Here is a 20,723-nt window from a genome sequence, read left to right on the forward strand (position 1 = left end):
CTTTCCCACCCTAACTGATGCTGAAATGGGATGATTTGATGTCACTCTTGGTCTCTCTCAGGCCAGACAGCGCTCAGGCCAAGGGCTGCTGCTGCAGAGCACCCAGCAGAAAAGCATTTGGGAAAGGAAAGAGAGAGCAAACCAGGGATGGGAGCTGAGGTTCCCAGCACAGCAGGGCCCCTGAGGGTGGACTTGAGTGCTGCTGGTCGCTGTGGGAGTCTCTGCTCCTGTTCCAAAGCAGCAGAAATTGCCTGTGGAAAGGGGGGAGGAGGAGGAAGATGCCTCCTGGGCTAGGATGGGGATCCTGCTCCTTTCCCAGCAAGGAGAGGAGAGCAGTGAGGAGCACTGGGGCTCTGCACCCCTCAGAGTGTGACTTCTGCTCATGAAAGCTGATGTGGTGCCCACAGCCAGGTGCTGGACACGGAGCTGCCCCTGCACACGTGGCCAGAGCTGGTTCTGGGAGAGCACAAGGGAGCAAATGGCAAAGGAGGAGGCCAAAGGCACAAGCAGCCCTGCAGGGTCTCACCAGCAGGATCCAGCATCTCCCTTGGAGCTTGCCTGTGAGTTCCTGCCAAGAGCCAAACGAGAAGCAGCCTGTCCCCAGCTGCCACCCCCATGGCTGCAGCAGCTAAGCCTGGGAGGTCCCTTCCTGCAGCTCAGGGCTGGCCAAGCTGGGAGGCTGAAGATTTGCTTCCTTCTCCCTCTTCTTCTGGGAGTGCAGGACTGCAAAGTGTCATCTGTGCCACCCTGCACCCCTGCCACCTCCCCAGGGCTGGCAGAGCCTCCTGCCTCCCAGCAGCAGGAGAGCAGGTGGCCCTGGGACTGAAGGGGATGGAGCAGGGGGGGTGGCACCAGCAAGCACCAGATCCATGGCAAGCAGGGGCAGGAGCTACAGAGCAGCTTCAGCCAGGACCCCAAAACACTGCAGGAAGGAAGCTCTCACTAGGCTGTGGTGCCTGGGGACGTGTTTGGGTGAGCTGCTTGTTCTGGGGCCATGCTCCTGCTCCTGCTCCAGCTCCTGCTCCTGCTCCTGCTCCTGCTCCTGCTCCAGCCAGGCTTTTGGCTTCTCCACGTGCTTTTCCTTGCCTGTGAAGCTGGAAGGGGCTTTCAGGCTCAGTGTTTATGGTGGCTCTTGCTGTAATGGAAACCCACCAGGCAGGAGCTGCTAAGCACCAGCTCTGTGACTGCAGGCTGCCCCTGGATGGGAAGCTCGTGGATTCCAATGGGTTTTGGCTGGGGTCCTGCAGCAGCAAGTGCCCAGGGTGTCAAATCTGCCTCTCCACAGCTCAGCCCAGGTCCAGGTCCAAGCAGGCTGCAAATTCTCTGCCGTTTGTGGGAGCGTGAATTGCCCTGTTAACAACAGGTTCCCCGAGGCAGGAAGGCTGATTTCCTTCCAGGAGTCCAAATCCAGATGGTCAGAGATTCCTTCCAAGCTACAAAACCCTCTTTTAAAAGGCCATTCTGTCTCCATAGCTGCTCTGCCTCCCAGCCCTCTGGAAGCACTGCCTGATGGCTGCACCACCTCACACTCAAGCTGTTGCAAAAGGTCAGAGCCCAGGCCTGGGGTGGTCACTGCCATCTGCTTTGCTCTTTTACAATCATCAAGGTTGGAAAAGACCTTTAAGGGCATCCAGACCAAACATCAACCCAGCACCACCACAGCCACTCAACCCTGTCCCTAAGTGGCCACATATTTCTTGAGCCCCTCCAGGCATGGTGACTCCACCACCCCCCCAGGCAGCCTGTTCCAGCCCCTGACCACCCTTGCAGGAGAGGAATTGTTCCAAGTACCCAACCTAAACCTTCCCTGCTGCAACCTGAGGACATCTCCTCTGCTCCTGCTTTGGTGGAGGGGGAGCTGGGCCCCACGTGTTCATTCCCACCCTCTGTTGTGGGTGAGCTGTGGAGACAAGGAATGGAAGATGCCTGAGCTTGCTTGGTGAGAAGGTTTGCCCTGGCTGTGAGAGCTTCCAGCCCTGGAGTCGTGGAACCACAGGCTGGTAGGGGGTGGAAGGGACCTCCAGAGATCATTGAGTCCAACCCCCCTGCAAAGCAGGGCAGGAATGCATCCAGGTGGGTTTGGAAGGTCTCCAGAGAAGGAGACTCCACAACCCCTCTGGGCAGCCTGCTCCAGGGCTCCAGCAGCCTCACTCTAAGGAGGTCTTTGCTCACACTGAGGTTGGATTTCTTTCACCCTGAGCAGGAATAACTCCACCTAACTGCCCAGGAAAATGCCAAGGACCCCACTGCTGAAGATGACCAAGGAGTGACCACCCCCAGGCCTCTTTTCTTCCTTCTTCTCCAGATCAGAAGAGCAGGCTGATGCCTTCTGTGCTGCCAACTACTGAACGGTGGCAGAGACTTCATGATGCCAACCCTGGCAGCTCAGAAGCCATTCAGCTGACCTCAGATAACAACCTGAGCACCCAATCTGCCTCTGCAGCAGCAGTGCCCCGTGACCAGCTGGCCCAAGAGGGCAGATGCCTTCCCTGGGAGCTGGATGGAAGCAGTTCCACCGGCACACAGCTCTGGATAACGGCTCCAGCAGCCCCGGGAGGAACTCCTGGCCGAGAGCCAGGGCAGAGGGCCGGAGCAGGGCTCGGCTCACCTGGTGGAACCTGCCTGCTGCTGCACCACTGCCGCCTTGGGACTGCTCAGGAATGCAAAAGCTATCGAGGTGCAGGCCCTCAAGGGGGGAAAAAAAATCAACGTTAGGAGCTCTAATTAGGGCTTGTGCCTGCACAGATGTTCCACTGGTTGAACCTGAACCGGGCTGCGTGCCCCAGCGTGGGGCTGCGGCAGGACGAACGCCGACTTAAGGTTGCCTACACCCAGCCTGGCTGTGCCCAGGTCAGGCTGAGCTCCTGGCACTGGCTGCGCTGGCTCAGGCCCTTCGGGGCCCTTCCCAGGGAAGGGTTTTCCACCTTCCTGCTCCTAAAATCCAAGGGTGAGGGTTGGACCTGCCCGGGCCAAGGAGGGGGGGGTGGGATCGGTGGTTACCATCAGCACTCTGCAGCTCCTGGGGGGGATGTGCTCCTCCCAGGGGATGCTGCCACCCAAGGGGACAGTGACACTCAGGGGATCACAGGTGGTTTGCAGGGCTGGGCACAGCCCAGCTGGCACATGCCAGCCCCTGGTGACCAACCACAGTGCCCGTGAGGAATCTTAAACCCACGAGGAGCCCCAGTTGTGTCCCACTCCACAGTGCTGCAGAGCTCTGCCTTCGTGTCCCACGTGGGGAGGGCTTTGTGACACCCCCACTTCATGGGGTACCTGCACTGCCTTGTTGGGGGGGTCCCTGCTGCCTGGGGGGTGCATGAACATCACTGCCATGGAGAGGTACCCATGGGATTGGGGGGGGGGGGCTAAGGGGTGCAGGCACGGGGGTCCCCGTGCTGCCTGTGCATGCATGGACCACACTGCCCTGGGGGTCCTTGTGCTGCTCCGGGGGGCGGGGGGTGGGTGTCCCACGCTGCCGGGGGTGCATGCACAAGTTCTGCCCAGGAGGCTGCCACACTGCCTGGGGATCCCCACATCACCAGGGGTTGCACACCCAGTTGTGCTTGGGGGGTCGCCAGACTGCCCCAGGGGGTCCCCGCATTACCAGGGGGTACGCATCCGGTTTTGCCCGGGGGTCCTCAGCCCGCCTGAAGGGATTCCCACATTATCGGGGGGTGCACGCAGGGTTCTGAGGGGGGCACGGGGGTCTCTGCACTGCTTGGGTGTGCAGGTAGAGTTTTACGAGGGGGAGTCCCTCCACATCGCCCCGTGGTGCAGGCACGTTTCCGCCCGTGGGGGTGTCCCCACACTTCCCGGGGTACACACGCGGTTCTGCCCTGGAGGAGGTACCGACCCGTACCGACCCGTACCGACCCCTCCCGCTCTCTCCGCTTTTCTCCCGTCCCCCTTAAGCAGCCGACGGGGCGGGCCGCCACCTTAAGAGAGCCCCTCCCCCGGCGGGCTGGGGTGAGCCCTCCCCAGCTCGGCACGGCTCGGCTCGGCTCTGCACGGGTTGCCATGACAAGCATTTTCTCCCGCTAGCTCCGGGACCGCTCCTCCACCCACCCCCCACCCCCCCCACCCCATTCCCTTCCAGTCCCCCTCCACCATCCCATGGCCAGCCCGGCACCGTCGTGGGAGCTGAGCCGGTGAGTGCAGGGGGGACGCGGGGGGGGGCGGTGGGGCTGGGGGGGGTACAGTTGGTGCTAGGTTGTTTTTTCGGTGCTGGGGGGGTGACGGCGCCGCTCCCACCGCCTTCCCAGTCCCTCCCAGTACGCGAGCTGGGGTCCTACACCCAGGTGCAGCAGGTGGGATGGAAGAGTTTGGGGGTGGGGGGCTGGGGGGAGGGCTTGGTGTGGTTTGTGCCCCCATTCTGGGGCTTCCCGGTCCTGGGGCGGGGGTGTCTCTGGAGGTGAGTGCGATGCCCACGGTTCCTCCACTGTTTTTCATGGGGAGGTGTGGAGCTTCCCCCCCCCCCAGTACGAGGGGTGGGTGGGAAGCAGCTCTGGGTTGTGTCCTGCAACTTGTTGCCTGCCCTTGAGAAGGGGGTGGAGGGGGGGTGGGCGTGGGGCTGTGGTTTTGGTGGGCAGCGTCTTGTGGCATTGCAGAGAGGATTGGGGGGCGAGGGGGGGGGGAAGCAGGATGCGACCGCCGTGGGTCGGGCTGCCATCCATCCCAGTCCACGCTGCAGCTTGGCACCGGTGCCAGAGGGAAGGGCAGAGACGGGGAGGGGGAGCTGGGGAGGGGGAGCTTGCGGCAGCCCAAGGACAGAGCGGGGAAGGTGCTGCGTGGGTGGTTTTCCTCATCCCTGGGTTAGGATGGGTGCTGCTCCCAGTCTGGAACTGGGTGAGGTGTGTCTGGAGTGGGGAGGGTGACCCGGGCAGGGTGTTGCGTGGGGCTAGACCCAAGGGTGGGATGGCAGAGCCGGGGAGGGGTTTGGGGGCGGCGGGGGAAGGCTGCCTGGTGTTTGCCAACACCACGGTCACGTCCCACACCTCCCCATCCTCCTTCCTGCGCCAATCCAGTGGATCAAATCCACAGCAGAAAACAGGAGTGGGGAGGGGGGGAATAAAGACGGGGGGGGAATAAATAAAGAACTAAAGCAGCGAAGCCGCCAGGCTGTGGCCCACATGGCCAACAGGCAGCAGCCTCTTCCACCTCCTGCACCCTGCCTGCATCCTCTCCCCGGAGCCTCTGAGCATCCCCTAGGGCTGCCCAGCCTGGGCAGGTCGTGCCCCTCGTGGGGTCCAGATGAACGCCCCCCGCCGCCCCCGGACTACGGGGGGGGGGGGGAATGTATGGAGCCGGGTGGTCCCTCCCTGCCTGGAGGCAAGGGGAGATGTTGAGAGGGGAGGGAGTGGAAGAGGGACAATAGGTTATTGTGCTCTTATCTCTGGAGACCTGAGGTTGGGTGGGGGTTTGGATTGCAAATCTCAAACCAGTGCAGCCAGTTTCTGCCCGTGGATGGGCAGCTGTGGACTGGGACCTAGGGGCAGCGAGTTGGGGGGCAGGTGAGTGCCTAGACCTACTTAAGCGGGCGTGGGGGTGGGGGTGGCATCAGAGATGTCCTGGGGCTGGGGGACACCATTCTTCGTCCCATGCCCTAAAGAGGAACGATGCCGCTGCTGTCGGTTGCTCGGGCGGGCAGGGCTTGTGCCAGCTGCCAGCGCTGTGCCAGGCTCCAGACAGTGCCCTCAATCTTTCGCTTCCTTGAGCACTGAAACGCACCTCAATTATTTAATCATGAGCGAGAGAAGCTGCCGCCCCCGCGCTCCGCCGGCCCCACCCCGCAGCGGCGTGGGGTTCCCTTCCCACGGCTCACGGGTGTCCTGCAAGCCGGCCCCGCGGGGCCCCTCCCCAGGAAATCCCACTCCTCCCTTTGGGATGGTCGGGGGGTGCTGGAGGTGCCCCCCTCCTTCCTCGGGTGGTGGAGGTTCTCCTCCCAGTCTAAATGGAGGGAGCCGACTTGGGTTTGGTGGCCTCCCAAAGCCTTTGGTTGCCCAAAGCCGCTCGGAGGCTGAGTCGGCTTTGGGATTTTCCTGCCCCAGGGTGGGTGTTGCACCAGTGCGGTGGTGGAGGTGCCCATGCCAGGACACGGTGGTAACTGTGTGAGCAGAGCTGGGAAGCACCCAGGGCGCCCAGCACCGGCGCCCAGCGAGGCAGAGCTTCCCCATACCTCCAGAGCCCAACCCCTCGGGGTGCAGCCTCCATCCTCCCACCCTCGCCGGCGGTGGGGCCGTGGGTGCTGCCCTGGGCACGCAGGGAACCGCTGCAAAGCCTTGGCAGGAGAGAGAGCTGGCTGGCAGCGGGGAGGTGGTGCAAGCGCTGGCAGGTAGAGGCTTGAGAGGGCGCAGGGTGCTGGGGGGTGGCGGTTGCTGTTGTATTTTGCTCTCGGTAGAGATGGTGACGGAGGGAATTCCCTGCGTCTTGCTCGTCACGCCGGCGCTGTGGGTCGGGCTCTCGCCGTGCGCTGCGTGCGGAGCAGCTCTCGCCGTTACCGGGAGCCGCTGCCGGGCGGAGCGGCACCGAGAGCCTCGGGAGTGGCACCGAGCCCGGGAGGGAGTGAGTGGCACCGAGCCCTTGCGCGCAGGGAGCCTGGATCCACGGCGCCGGCCGTGGCTGCCCGGTGCGGAGGACAGGGCAGGGAAGGGTGAGCCGCAGGGTGCCTGCCCCGCGTCCTTGGGCAGGGTGAGTAAGAGCAGGGCGGGACTGCTGCTCCTCTCCGCTATTGTTTTGCAGTCGAAAGCGCCGGGGTGGAGCTGCGCTTGGAGTTCCCCCTCTTCACGAGGCCTTCCCCGGCTGGCAGAGGAGTCTGCTCCTTCCCTGCCTGCGTCTCGCAGGACTCTCTATTCCCTTCAGGCTCCCTTCTCCTCTCTTGGGTTGGGGTGCTTCCCCCCACCCCCCGTTTTTGTGTGTGCTTTTCCTCCCTTCGCCAGACCATGAGCAGAGTTTGCCCGCAGTGGTGGCACACGCCTGTTGCAGCAGCGCCGACAGGAGCCCGCAGGGGTTTGGGGGGACGGTGCTGAGCAGCAGCTCTGCAGCAGGGACTTGCCCCCGATGCCTCTTTGCTGGTGCTCCCTGTATCTGTTGCTGCCCAAGGAAGGGCTGGCGGCGGCGGCCGCTGCTCTGAGCTTCCTCCTTGCCCAGGGCTCCTCCCCACCAGGAAAGGCTGCGCTGGGCTTGGCAAATCACTGCTGCTCTCTGGGAGCCGGGGGAGAAAAATCCGGGGTTAAACTCCTTGGCAAGGTGTGGGGTGGGCACCCTGCTGGGCTCGGGGTGCTGCTGTGCCGTGCATGATGTGCTTGCTGCGGCAGGGAACCGGGGCTGGGCAGCTCGGGATGCAGATGCTCGGTGTGACCACGGCAGTGGGATGCAAATCCTTAGATGTGCTGCAGAGCAGAGAGCTGCCACCTCCCTGGATGGCTCCCCAGCTCCTCTGTCTTGTTGGGGATTTCTGGGAGCAGATCCAGGCAGGGTGAGGGCTGATGGCTGTGGGCTGGCTGCAGCCCTCCTGGTTGGGGTGGATGGAGGCAGCGATGTCCTTCCTGTCATAGAAGTGGAGAAATCGGAGTGTGGAAGAGGAAAGAAAAGGGTTTGGGTGAGCTGGGAATTTGAACCCATCCTGCTCACCCTTCTGCTGTGCCCAGGGTGGGGATAAGGACCCATCCTGTGGTGCTGGTGATGCTCCTGGGGGAAGTGGCTTTGATAGAGGGTGGTCACCTCTCTCCAGCTACCGTCCTCTCAAAATCAATCTATGCCAAGGCCTCTTGCCATGGGCTTTGACTGGCTTTGGAAGAGGGACAGGCAGGTGACAGCACTCTGCCTCTGCCCGGTGGTGACCAGCCCAGAGCTCCCTGCTGGGGTTCCTGGTGGGCCTGGGACAGGGTTTGTGTTTTGGGGTCCCTCAGTGCAGCCAGCCCTCGGAGCCACGTTCCCTGCCACCTCCTGCCAGTGCTTTCAGAGGCCAAACTAATGAAACCTCTGACTTTGATGTTTTAATTAGTTGCTTTTGGCTTTAATGTGGAGGGATAATAGAGTTTCCTAGGACTTATAAAACCTGGCCCTCTATTTGTTCATTAGAGAAAGGAAAAGAGGGGGGGAAAAAAACCCAACAAAACCCCAAAGCAAGAGAAAGGAAGAAAGCAAATGCTTGAGCTGTGCAGAGCACATGACAACCTGCTGCTGTGTCACCCACCTGGATGGCAACGCTTTTAAAAGCACTAATTAAGTGACTTAGATCCTGGGAGAGTTGTCTGTGAGTAACAGATGAGTTTGGTGTCCTCCCGCGTTTGTGAGCTTCTGGGAGGGGTCTTGGATTTCACGCTGGGAAGCTGATGCAAGCCGGTGTGCCCCCGGGGAGTCAGGGGCCAGGCTCGTGGGGTCTTGCTCAGGAGCATCTCTCTGCCTGCCAAGTGAGAGCTTGGCTCCAATCTTGCCAGCCACAGCTGCCCTGGCAGATGGAGAGGGACGTGGGGACCCTGGCGTGGGCGTGAGGTGGGATGCTGAGTCCTCCTGAGCTGGCTCCCTGGGACATCTGTGCTCCTGCACGGTGGCATCCGGTCCTAAGTGCTGCGGGGACCGGGAGGTGCCAGGCTGTGACACCAGCCCTGCGCACGACCCCCCGCCAAAATCCTGCGGGCAGCTCGCTTCGGAGGGAGGGAAGGGTTGATCCCCTTGGGCAGTGCCAGGGGCTGGCTCGGGAATGCTCCTGGTCCCAGCAAACCCTCCCCGTGGGGGACACGGCAGTCCCCTGCGCCCTTCCCTCCGCAGGCATCTGAGGCTGGCACACGGCGAGTCCCCGGGCTGGGGAGTCCTCGGCAGGGTGGCAGAAGCCCAGGGAAGGGCTTGGCCGCTCGGCTGCGTTTTGTGCTGACAGCGAAACTTTTGCTGCGCTTCCATGGCAGGGATGAGTCGGCAGCTGGGCTGAGCCGAGACGCCGGCAGCCAGAGGAGCCGAGCGCTGCCGGGGTGCTGGGGGCAGGTCTCCATCCCGCCCCCCGCCCCCTCCCCTCTCCCGATTTTGGGGCAACATCTCGGCAGTCCCCTCCCTGCCGCGGCAGCCGGGGGGGTGTGCGGGGGGCGGCAGCCGGGGGTGGGGGGCGGGCAGCAGCCGGGGGGGGTGCGGGCAGCTGCGAGCTGCCTGGAGGAGTCCCCACCCGGAAGAGTTTGTCCGGCGGGGCCGGGGCGGGAGGAATCCGATCCCTCCTTTTCCCAGGCTGGGATCCCAGCGCGCTTCGCTTCCCGGGGCCTGGGCCGGCTCCCCGTCCCCGAGCCCCCTGCGGCCTCCTGCTCCATCCCGGCGGGCAGCGGAGAGGCTCCGCGGCGATCCTGCGGCTCCTGCGCCGCCGCTGCCATCTCTTTGTCTCCGGCACACAAAGGTCAGCCCCCGCCGAGCTCGGCCACGCTCCGTTAGGGAGCCGTAAATAAGGCAGAGCTGTCTGCTCCTGGGCTGGTCCCAGCATCCTCCTCTTCCTCCCTGGGCAGAGGAAGGATTGGTGCCAGGGGAGGGGTCGGGCAGCGGTGCCAGCCGGGGGCTGAGCCCGGTGCTGCAGAGCCCGGGGGGTGGCAGGGTGGGCTGAGGCCTGAGGCATTCTCTTCAGCGGTGCCAGTGGTGAGGGCAGCGAGCCCTGTGCCAAGGGCCAGAGCCAGGAGGGCAGCGCTGGGCTCCTTCCCCAGGCTAAAAATAAGCCTCTGGCCCTCGCCCTGCTGCCTCTGCTCCCACCGGCGGGGGGGGGTTGGGGGGGGGGCGGGGGGGGGGTGAGGCTGGGCTGGAGGGGACCATGGTGGAACTCGGCTGGGGACCACAGGAGAGCATGGTGGAACTCAGCCTGGGACCTGCCTGGGTCTGGAGGTGACCTTTGCTCTTTGAGCATCGGATCCAGTGATCAGATTTGCAGGTCGGGGCTCAGATTTCGGACAGAAGGTGTCTGATTTTCAGCACCGTTTCCCACGATGCTAATTAAGGACCCGGCTGCAGCAGCGAGAGCTTTACTGTCCCTTCTCCACCCCTGGCTTGCCTGGGAGGTGATGATGGCCCCAGCCAGCCCCGTGGCGTGTCCTGCACTTTCCCCTCCTTGCCCTTTGTTCTTGCTCAGAGGCTCTGATGCTTCATCTCTCCACTTCTGCCCTGCCAGAGGTTCTGTGGCACAGCATCGCTGCGCTTCAGCTCTCTTCCAACCTTCTCCTCAGCTACTTAAAACCAACCCTGAGCTGCTTGAGTGCTTGGCTGCTGCAGGGATGCTTTGGAACTCGAGCTGGGAAGGCTGCTTCCTTGCTGTGCCATCTCACAGGTTGCCACTGCTGCAGGCAGTGAAGGGACGCAGGGACAAGTGAGAAGATGGCTCTGCCCTTGGGCATCTTTGTTGGCTCTGCAGGCTGGGCCAGGCTGGGTGAGGAGGAGGAGGATGGCTCCAGGCGTGAAATTCAGCACAGGGTGTCCTGAGGCTCCCAGCTCAGCGTGGCACCTGTACAGCCTGGTGCTGGGCTCCGTGCCTGCTGCCTACAAAGGGTGCTGTGACATCGCTGCAGCTGGCAGCGGCGTTCCCCGGGCTTCCCAGCGCAGCCTCGCCCGCTCCACGGGGGCTTCCTGCTGGCACTGGCATCTCTCTGGGCACGTGGCTGTGCCAGGAGCGTGGATCTAGCGTGGCTCTGGTGATGGAGACGGCCCAGGGGTGACCCAGGGTGGGATGGAGGTGGTGCTCTGGTGTGGGCTGGAATGAAATGTTCCTGCCTCTGGAGCAGGGGGGACAGGATGGGTGCAGGAGGGGGACGAGGAGGGGAGGGAGTAAAGAGGGGGGTGGGAGAGAGGTGGGTGCAGGAGGGAGGGGAGAAGAGGGTACAAGAGGGGGGAGATTCGTGCAGGGAGGAGGAGAGAGGAGTGCAGGAGGGAAGAGAAATTGATGCAAGGAAAGGGGGAGATGAGTGCAAGGAGGAGATTGGAGCAAGATGGAGGTCGGTGCAGGGAGGGGGACTGCAGGGAAGCGAGGGCAGGCCTGGCTTCGTGGCTCAGCTGGAGGCTGTTTGGTGATGCCAGCAGTGCCAGGCTGGCGGTGGAAGAGCCTGAGCTGTGGTGGTGGGCTGGGCTGCCAGGCAAGGCTCCATGGGTGCCTCGTGAGGGTCACCTCACTTGGGACACCCTGGCTGCTCCAGACTGGCAGGGAAGCTGTCGCCACAGCCTGCCCCTCCACGGCGCCTGGCGCCTCGGGGGGTGCTGGGGGGAGCAGGGCTGCCTCAGCCACGGGGAGCTGGGACCAGCAGCCTGGCTTGGCTGTGGAGAAGCTGCAAGTGTGGCTGAGCTCTGCTGGGTGTCCTGGTGCAGCCGTGGCCGTGAGTCACCACATCCTGCCTGGGGAAAGTGGGGGGGACCCGAAACTTTCCTCGGAGCAGCTGCGCGGGGCGGGGGCGGCCCCGCGGGATGGGTCCCTGCAGGGCCCTGCCGTGCCGAGCACGGACCCCACGGAGCAGGGTTGTGCTTATCACCCAGGGGCACGGCTGTGGAGCCGAGGGGACCTTTCCCAGAGCCAGGACACCCTTGTGTCCCAGCTGGAGCTGGGAAGTGTGAAGCCCCACAGCCTGCGTGTTCCAGTGTGTGACTGGCGCTGGCTATTTTTAGTCGTCCAAATTAAGCTTGCCTAAATGATGTCTTTTGAGGTTTCTTTGAGGGAGGAGGCCTGAAGTGCTGTTATTTCCCAAGTGGCAAACTGGCTTTTCAATCTGACCCTGCCTGGACTGCCCACAGCTGAAGGGAAGGACCGAAGCAGATTGGGTTTGGGCAGCGTTTCCTCCTCGGAGAGCTGCGAGGCACCCCCGGGGGTTTCCCCAGCTCCTGGGGGAAGGCAAAAGCAATTAATCAAGACTCAGCTCCCCAGGGGGGACAACCTCATCCTGCTACCTGCTGCAGCAGCCCCCCCGGGATGCCCTGCAACCCCTGGAGCTGGCCCTGTGGGCTATGGCCTGGGGCTGCTCTCCGCGGGGGCAGCTCTGTGTGTGCTGGGTGCCAAGCAGTCCCTTGCAGCTCCCAGCTGCCGGGGCAGGAGGCAGGAGCTGGGGGTCAGGTGTTGCTCTTCAGGTGCCTGTTTTGAGGGGCTGTTCATCCAGGGGTGATGGAGAGGTGGCCACCCTGGCACCCAGAGAATGCCAGGGCTGGTTGCAGCCGTGGGCCAGGCTCTGGTGAGCCTGCTCCAGCTCCGTATCCGCTGCTGGATTCTGCTGTGCTGACTCCTGACCCGTTTGCCTTTCATCTCTTTCCAGTTGTTGCTTCCCTTCCTGGTGTCCTTTTCCCACTCTTCCCATCCCTCCCTGCCTGTGTCTGCCATCTGTGGCCACACTTCTCTCCCGTGTGCCTGGCTCTCCCCTCGCTCGGCATCACCTCGGGCATCCTGCGCCGCTTCTACCCGGGGGTGGGGGCAGGATTGGCCCTTCCTCCTCCTCTCCCTTCCCCTCCCCGCAGCATCTGGGTGTTTCTCTGCAGGGCAGCAGCCAGGGGATCCTCTGGCTCCTGCAGTTGAACGTGAAATGCATCAAATCCCTGCAAGATGCTGCAGATCATGCTTCTGCAGCACGGAGGGGGACTCGCGCTGCATGCAGGTGTCCTCTGCTCGCCACGGGCAGATGCAGCCTGGAGTAAGGAGGCTGGAGGTGTTTCCTGCCCTGCCTGGCACTTCCATTCAGGGGACTGTCCCTTTTCCCTTTGCAAAGGACAATAAGGGATCCTCCCTTCCTCCTCCCGCTCCCCCGGACGCAGCTGCCTGTGCAGACCCAGCTTTGCCGTTCCCCAGCCCCGAGGCCTCGCTGTGCTCCAGCCCCACTCCAGAGGATTCCTTTTGGGCACAGCATTGCCAGAAAGGGACCCAGCAAAGCAGGCAGAGAGGGGAAGGGATTCCCCAAATCTCAGCCTCTGCCTGGCTGCCTCACCTCGAGGGGCTGCTTGGGAGCAGGGTGGTCCCTGGGCAGGACAAGGCCAGGTGGTGCTGGGGAGGACCCTGGGTGGTGCTGGGGAGCCCTGAACCAAGCCAGCTCCCCTTGGTTTTTTTGCATGCCTGCTCTCCTTGTTACACAGAGAGCAAACCCAGGGCCCTCTGGGGTCAGAGGATGGTGCAAAAGGCTGATGGGGAGGATGATGAAGGACCCCCCACGTATGGGGGCAGAGGAGAGGAGCCAGAGCCTTGGGTGCGGAGGGGACTGGAGCACGATGAGGATGCTGAGGGCAGGAGGCAGAGCAGGGGAAACGTTGCCCACGTGAAAACTCAGCACTGTGGGTGGGCTTTGGGTTGCTCCAGGTGGGCTTTGCCTTTTCCCAGCTGGGTAAGAATCAGACTCACCACAGGCACCACATGCCCCTGGCACGGGCCGAGGTGCCTGCGCCCCTGTACCCCAGCCCCAGCCTGGTGCTGGGCTTGGCTGTCCCTGGGCAGGTGCCAGGAGCCCCTGCTGGCCACTCACTTCCTTCCCTGGGGATCTGGCTGCCAAGGCAGTGCCCCTAACAGCCGGCTTGCAGCAGTAATCTCTGCCCTATCGCTGCTAAAGCTGCCATTATCCCCAGCTTAGCTCTGGTGCTTAGATACCCACCTGTGTAAGTGCTGGGGATAGGCAGGGACGGTTCTAAAGCCTCCCACAGCCCCTGCCACACCAGGTCCAGCCAGTACAAAGTGGCTGGTGTCCCACAGTCACCTCGGGTGACCCCAGGGCCATGCCAGGCTGGGTCGTGCCACGCAGGGCTGGTTTCTTCCTCTTGCTTGCAGGCTGGGTTGAGGCTTCGGAGCTTTGGGGCTGGCTCTGTGCTAGCAGTAGGCAGTGTGGAGCTGCCAGGTGCTGTGGTCTCCCCTTTCCACCCTCTGGCCTTGTCCCCACTGCACCTTGTCCAGCGAGCCCCTCTCCCTGAAGCAGAGCTCAAGCCAAGGTTGGGACTCTTGGCATCGTTGCAGGTTCAGCAGGAGGTTTGGGGGGGTTTGTTTTGGGGGCAACCTGCAGGCTGCCCACCCCCAGCACCACGAGGGGCAACTGATGGGCACGAAGGACACGTGCAGGGGCAAGGCCTGGGTGGGCGCTGGAGGGGCTGGAAGTTACCATCCCACCTGGAATGCGGGAGCCTGGCTGGTGCCTTGGCACTGGCCCTTGAGGAGAGGGCTGTCCCAGTTGCTGTGGGTTACTGGTGCAGCTGGGAGCTGCTGGGGCGTTGCCTGCAGGGCAGGGAGCGTGTGGGGCTCCTGACGCTGCACAAACAGGATGGCAGGGCAGTGCCAGGTGCCTGTGGCACAAGGGTGTGTGTGGGGGTGGAGGCAGGGCTGTGCCAGGCGTGGCAGTGCCCAGCACGCTGGGGCAGATGAAGGTGGCAGTGGTGTGGCAGCAGGTCTGGGGTTGGGGTGCGGGGGGGGGGGGGTGGTCTATGGGGAGTGGAGCAGGCAGTGCCCAGGAGGGTGGCACTGAGTGGTGCAGCAAAGCCCCTGGGCAGCCCCTACCCCAGCCTCTCCCAGGGCTCGGTGTAGGGAGGGCAGCTGTCAAACGGATCTTCACTGAGGGACCTTAAGGGCTTCCAAGTGCCTGGTGCAGGGCCTGGTGGCACCAGGGAGGTGTCAGCTGGCTGTGGATTACCTTGGGGCTGTGGCTGGCGCCTGTGGGATGAGCAGCTCTAACAAAGAGGCTTTGAGGAGCAGATCCTGGTGTGTGTTTTCCTACTCCAGCCCAAAATACTTCCCCCTGCATCCCTCCTGCCTTGGCTGAACCTGGGGATACTGGAAAGGAGGTGACCCCAAAGCGTCATTGGGCAGGGACTGGCAGAGGCTGCCCAGGGAGGTGGTGGAGTCCCCATGCCTGGAGGGGTTCAAGGAGCCTGTGGCTGTGGCACCTGGGGCCAGGGTTCAGTGGCCATGGTGGTGTTGGCTGCTGGCTGGACTGGATGATCTTGGAGGTCTCTTCCAGCTGAAGCAATTCTGTGGGTGCTGGGGTGGTAGGATGTAGCTGCTCGTGGGTGGCAGAGCCATGGCTGGAGTGAGGGCTGGGTGGGTGCCCAGCATGGGTGCCCCACGAGCTGGATGATCTTTAAGGTCCCTTCCAACCTAAACCATTCTATGAATCTCTGCCCCACAGCCTCTTCCCCTCCCACCACAGCACCTCCTGCCCTGTACCCCTGTGCCACCCTCCTCCCTGGCATTTCACACCCCCTCCCCACTGCTCTTGCTGCTCATGCAGCTTCGCTTCACTCCTTCTTCTCCAAGCAGATTCCTGCTGTTTGCTGAGCCACAGGGTGGGGGGGTGGCAGGGGGACAAGGAGTGGGGACCCCAGAAGGCTGTCTGTGGGGCTGGGGTGTCTGTGCCACCCTCCTGCAGCCTTCTCCCAGGCTCAGAGTCGCCTTTCCCCTGCCCCTCCCCGCGCTCTCCTGGCCCATCTGGCACTCTCCTCTTATTTATTGGTACATATTTTCCAGGCTCTGATTTTTCTTCTGGGTTGTTGGGATTTTTTCCCCCCCCTCCCTCCCCTCCCCTTTCCCTCTGCTGCTCTGCCCAGATTTTTGTGCTCTCCTGATGGCCTCCCCTGGCTTCTCTGCTCTTTGCAAAGGCTCTCATTTGGTGCCCGGGCTGGCGGGAGGAGGTTTGGCTTTTGCCTTTCTTCCTCTCCTCCGTATAAATATTGCCTTTCGCTCTTCTGTTTCTCCCTCCCTCCCTCTCTCTCTCTCTCTCCCTCTCTCCCTCCTTCCCTCCCTTTAATTAGACTTCTTACTGCATGGAACAGTTTGCAGTTATATATGGAAAACAGCCTACACTTTCCCAGGAGCAGGGCATGTCGGGAAGGGAAGCAGGGGAGCAGCCGGCAGAGCTCCCTGGGAGCGCCGCGTGTGTTTTTCCTATCGCAGCCCCGCTCCTGCCAGCCTGCTTCTCCTTTAACCCTTTGGGGCAGACAAAGAGGGCTGGGGTGGGGTGGGGGGGACGACCCACAGCTCTCCTTTCCTTTCCTTCCCCCCCCCCAACTTGTTGCTTCCCCTTTCCTTGGCCTGGAAAAAAGAACCCCCACCCCCCGCACCCCCCCAGCCTCTCCTTTCCGTCCGCTTGGAAGCGGCACATGGGAAGCGCTGGCGGTGGCGCCCGCGTGATCCGGCGAGGGGGACGCTCGGCGGCCGGGGCCGCAGGAGGAGCCGCGGGGCGCCCGGCGCTGCGTCCCGCGGGGCCGTGAGCCGCAGGAGGAGCCGCGGGGCGCCCGGCGCTGCGTCCCGCGGGGCCGTGAGCCGCAGGTGGGACCGCGGGGCGCCCGGCGCTGCGTCCCGCGGGGCCGTGAGCCGCAGGAGGAGCCGCGGGGCGCCCGGCGCTGCGTCCCGCGGGGCCGTGAGCCGCAGGAGGAGCCGCGGGGCGCCCGGCGCTGCGTCCCGCGGGGCCGTGAGCCGCAGGAGGAGCCGCGGGGCGCCCGGCGCTGCGTCCCGCGGGGCCGTGAGCCGCAGGAGGAGCCGCGGGGCGCCCGGCGCTGCGTCCCGCGGGGCCCGTGAGCCGCAGGAGGAGCCGCGGGGCGCCCGGCGCTGCGTCCCGCGGGGCCGTGAGCCGCAGGTGGGGCCGCGGGGCGCCCGGCGCTGCGTCCCGCGGGGCCGTGAGCCGCAGGTGGGGCCGCGGGGCAGCAGTCGGCAGCTGGGGGGTGCCGGCTCCTGCCCCCCCGCTCGGGCGGCCGCAGGAGCTCCTCCTGCCCGGCCCTGCTCCGCCTGTCTCCAGGGCTGCTGCCAGCCTGGGGGGGTGGGGGGCAGGGTCTGAGCCTTGGGCTCCCTCCTCCTGCCGGCCCAGCCTGCTCCTGCGTGCTGCTGGGCTGGGGGGGGTGACTGGACTTGCTGGGGGTCCCCTCTGGCGCATCCCTGCTTTCGGGGGGCACCTCCCGCTCGGCGGCCACTGACTTGCCCTGCGCCGCTCGAGCGAGTTCTGCTTCCACAGTACCTTAGAAGTTGGAAGGGACCTCCAGAGAGCATCGAGTCCAACCCTCCCCCGCCTCAGTTTCCCTTGCTCGGAGCCGGGGGGAGGCTTTCTGCCTCTTGCTGCTGCCTCGGTTTCCCCGCGGGGCTGTCCCCGGCGAGCTGGGCGGGAGGCAGCAGCTCCTCGTGGTGCTCCAGCAGACAAGGTCAGTGCCGTGCTTGCCCTGCTGCCTCCCTGCATCTCGGGGTGCCCTGTGGCTCCCCGAGCCCCGGGGGTGCTCAGCCTCTCCTGCTGGCTTCCAGAAGCAGCAGATGCTTCTCCCAGCCGCTGCAGGGAGGAAGTGGCTGGACCTATTTTAAGCCCCCGGGGGATCTTCGGGGTAGGAATCCCCTGTCCCTGTGTAATCCTGCTAAAAATACCAGGGCTGTACCCGTGTGTCCTGGCCCCTGCCTCTCTGCTTCTCTGGGGGTGTTTTGCTTGTGAGACTCCTTTGTGCTCTCCAGGCTGGGTCTTGCCTGCTGGTTTTTTCCCTTGGCTGCAAGCTGAGCTGTTCCTCTGCTTCCTGAGTGGATGGAGAGAGGTGGGAGCTGGGGCTGCTGGCCTCTCCTCCCTGCTCAGGGGCTGCCAGAGGGCTGATGCTGTGCTCAGGTGGGAGCTGGGGCTGCTGGCCTCTCCTCCCTGCTCAGGGGCTGCCAGAGGGCTGATGCTGTGCTCAGGTGGGAGCTGGGGCTGCTGGCCTCTCCTCCCTGCTCAGGGGCTGCTAGAGGGCTGATGCTGTGCTCAGGTGGGAGCTGGGGCTGCTGGCCTCTCCTCCCTGCTCAGGGGCTGCCAGAGGGCTGATGCTGTGCTCAGGTGTGGTGCTGCCTCAGTTTCCCCATCGAAGGTGGAGGGCTGTGTGGGGAGCTGAGCCCTGCTCCCACTCAGTGCTCCTGGGTTGTGCCATCTGATGGGCACCCTCAGGAGCTCTGGGGATGGCTGAGTGCTCTGAGGCTGGGCTGGGCTGCATGCAGCATCCCTGCCTCTTGCCTCCATGAGCAGCAGCCTGAGCTCCTGCCAAAGTTCCCCTGTCCTCTGGCTGTGCCTCTGGAACCACTCTGGGGCAGAGTGCTCAGGCCCTCGGCTCCCTCTGTCTGGAGTCCTTGGTTGTCATCCTGCCCCCGTGGCCTCTCCCCCACTTGCAGACAGCTGCTCCCAGCCATGCTCAGCACTTCTGCTCCGCAGGGACCTGCTGGGAGAGCCCCAGCAGCATCCATGTGCTGGGTGGGAGCCAGGCAGAGCTGTGCCTGGGGTTGGGACCTCCAGCTGCCCACCCCAGCGGGGTGAGGGGGGCTGCTCTCCCTTCTGCAGCGGGGTGCCAAGCCCGGCAGGCACGCAGGCGTGCCCTGACCCGGGAGGATCCAGGTCAGCCTGGGTGCAGGGCTGGGCTGTGACCACTGCTCGACATCCCTGCTGGGAGTGGCTCAGTGCTCTGAGCGCTGCTGCAAGAGCAGTGTGAGCCCCGGAGTCCTGAGCCTGGTTTGCAGCCTTGCTGCTCGCTTTGGAAGCTGCCTGAGTCCCAAAGCTCTTTCCCTGGGCTGCTCTGGGCTGTGGAGCAGCACTCAGACAAAGCCAGGAGCAGGTCTGTGGTGGGGCTGGGGTGTGAGAGGAGAGGTCAGACCTTTGGAGGCCACGAGGCTCGGCGTGGTGGCAGCTGTCTGACCTGGGCACCTCCCACCAGAGCAATGCCAAACAGGTTCAGCTGGAGGGGAGGAGAGGAGCTGGAGCAAAGCATTGCCCAACCTGTGCCAGCTGATGCCCTGCTGCTGGGTGCCCCTTGTGCTGCTCCCAGGCTGTTTCCCAACACCAAGTGGGAAGCAGAAGGGGTGGATGAAGCCTCATGCTGGGGTCCAGCACAGCCCCACTCTGGTACCTTGGGGCTGTGCCACGCCAAGCTCGCCGGGCACCGCCGCTGGCACGGGGCGGGGGGCAGGAGGGGGCTGCTGGAGGCTGTGCCCCTCTGGAGGCTGAGGGCTGGAGGGCTGCAGGTATTTGCTGGTGCAGAGGGGGGTTGCTTTTGCCGTCCTCCTGCATTCCTCCCCGGGCTGTGCTACCTTGTAAAGCACAAAAGAATAATGAGAGGAGCTGGGGTGATTTAGTGCAGGCGCCGCAGAGGAATACCAAGGCCTTAGATGGAAACATTCCCCTTGACAGCTTGCCTGGAGCCTCCTTTCTTTCTCTCTCCCTTTTCCCTCACCCCCTTTGAAATTCCTGGACTGCTGCTTGGGGAAGCCCCAGGGGGTGTGAGCAGATTCCTGAGCCCCCCAGCAGCTGCCCCAGTGGCTTTGCCACGTGGATGCAGCCAGGGCTTGGGCAGCAGGAGCTGGGGGCTGCCCTGTGAGCCCCTGGGCTGCCCTGCCTGCCCCTTGGGCTGGCAGCCAGCTGGGGGCAGCAGGTTTTGGGGGAGCCACACGTCAGGGAGCTGGGCTGGTTCCTCGCCTCCGCAGTGTGCCTGCTGCTCTCCTGTCTCCAGCCTCTCCCCTGCTTTCTGCAAGAGTTAATTGCTGCCTTGGGCAGGCAAAAGGAAGGAAAAAACAACAAAACAAAACCAAACAACCAACCGAACAGTTTCCTACCTTCATTAGCAGGAGGTAGAATAGGGAGGAAAGCCTGAGCCAAGGCAGCTGCAATTAGTGGGCTGATGGCAGCCACTCAGCTCCTCTGTGGGGTGGCCTGCAAAGAGAGAGGGGTCTGTGGAGAAGCTCACCTCTGCCTGCCTTCTGCTTGTGCTTGCCCTTGGCTTTGGCTCCTGGAGCATGGCTTTGGGCTGCCATCCTTGCTCTTGGTCCCTCCAGCCTGGCCAGGGGCAGGAGAGGAGGATGGTGTGATGCTGACCCTGCCTGGCCAGGGGCAGGAGGGGAGGATGGTGTGATGCTGACCCTGCCTGGCCAGGGGCAGGAGGGGAGGATGGTGTGATGCTGACCCTGCCTGGCCAGGGGCAGGAGGGGAGGATGGAGTGATGCTGACCCTGCCTGGCCAGGGGCAGGAGGGGAGGGTGGTGTGATGCTGACCTTGCCTGGCCAGGGGCAGGAGGGGAGGGTGGTGTGATGCTGACCCTGCCTGGCCAGGGGCAGGAGGGGAGGGTGGTGTGATGCTGACCCTGCCTGGCCAGGGGCAGGAGGGGAGGGTGGTGTGATGCTGACCCTGCCTGGCCAGGGGCAGGAGGGGAGGGTGGTGTGATGCTGACCCTGCCTGGCCAGGGGCAGGAGGGGAGGGTGGTGTGGTGGAGGATGTTGTGCTGGAGGAGTTCCCAAGCTGTTTGGACGAGGAGCTGAGGGCTGTGCTCTGACAGCTGTGTACAGGCAGGTGTTGGGCTGTGCTTGGGCTTTCCATCCTCTTGAGGTCTTTTCCAACCAGGCCATTCTGTGACCCTGTGGCCTGCAGTCACCAGGAGCTTTTCTCTGTCCCTCTGAGTCACCTCCAGGGCCCCAGGCACAGAGGGGCTGCAGGGGGCTCGGGGAATGCCGTGGGGCTGGCAGCTCTGCTGTGGGGATGCAGGAGGAGCAGATGCTGCCTTGCCCAGGGGGCTGCTGCTGAGTTTGGTGTAGGAGAAGCTCAGAGCTCCTCCTGCTCCCCAGTTTCCCCTGGAGTTGGTGTTCCTGGGCTGCAGCATCAGCTCTGTGCTCTGAACCAAGGATCTGCAGCGTGACTCAGTTTCCCCTGCTGCTAAGCTCTGCCAGGGCTGTGCCAGGCCCCAGCACTTCCTGTGGGCTCCTTTGCTGCTGCAGTGCCTCGCAGGGGCTGGGGGCACACACACCTGGACCCCTCCCAACCCCTGAGATGTGAAGCCTGGGGGTTGTTTTGTTT

General features: G+C 63.8%; 1 protein-coding gene across 5 annotated transcripts in view; it reads left to right on the plus strand.

Annotated features, from left to right (window-relative positions):
- Positions 1 to 4,023: 4,023 nt before the first annotated feature.
- The window catches only part of ATP2B4 (ATPase plasma membrane Ca2+ transporting 4), a 54,442-nt gene continuing 37,742 nt past the window's right edge, over positions 4,024 to 20,723 (plus strand). For all 5 annotated transcript variants that reach the window (XM_054176403.1, XM_054176400.1, XM_054176399.1 and 2 more), the window contains exon 1: positions 4,024 to 4,148. The gene's annotated coding sequence lies outside the window, so the exon portion shown is untranslated. The remainder of the gene's footprint in view (positions 4,149 to 20,723) is intronic.

The sequence above is a fragment of the Dryobates pubescens genome, chromosome 35 (assembly GCF_014839835.1).
Source record: "Dryobates pubescens isolate bDryPub1 chromosome 35, bDryPub1.pri, whole genome shotgun sequence".
Classification (NCBI taxonomy): domain Eukaryota; kingdom Metazoa; phylum Chordata; class Aves; order Piciformes; family Picidae; genus Dryobates; species Dryobates pubescens.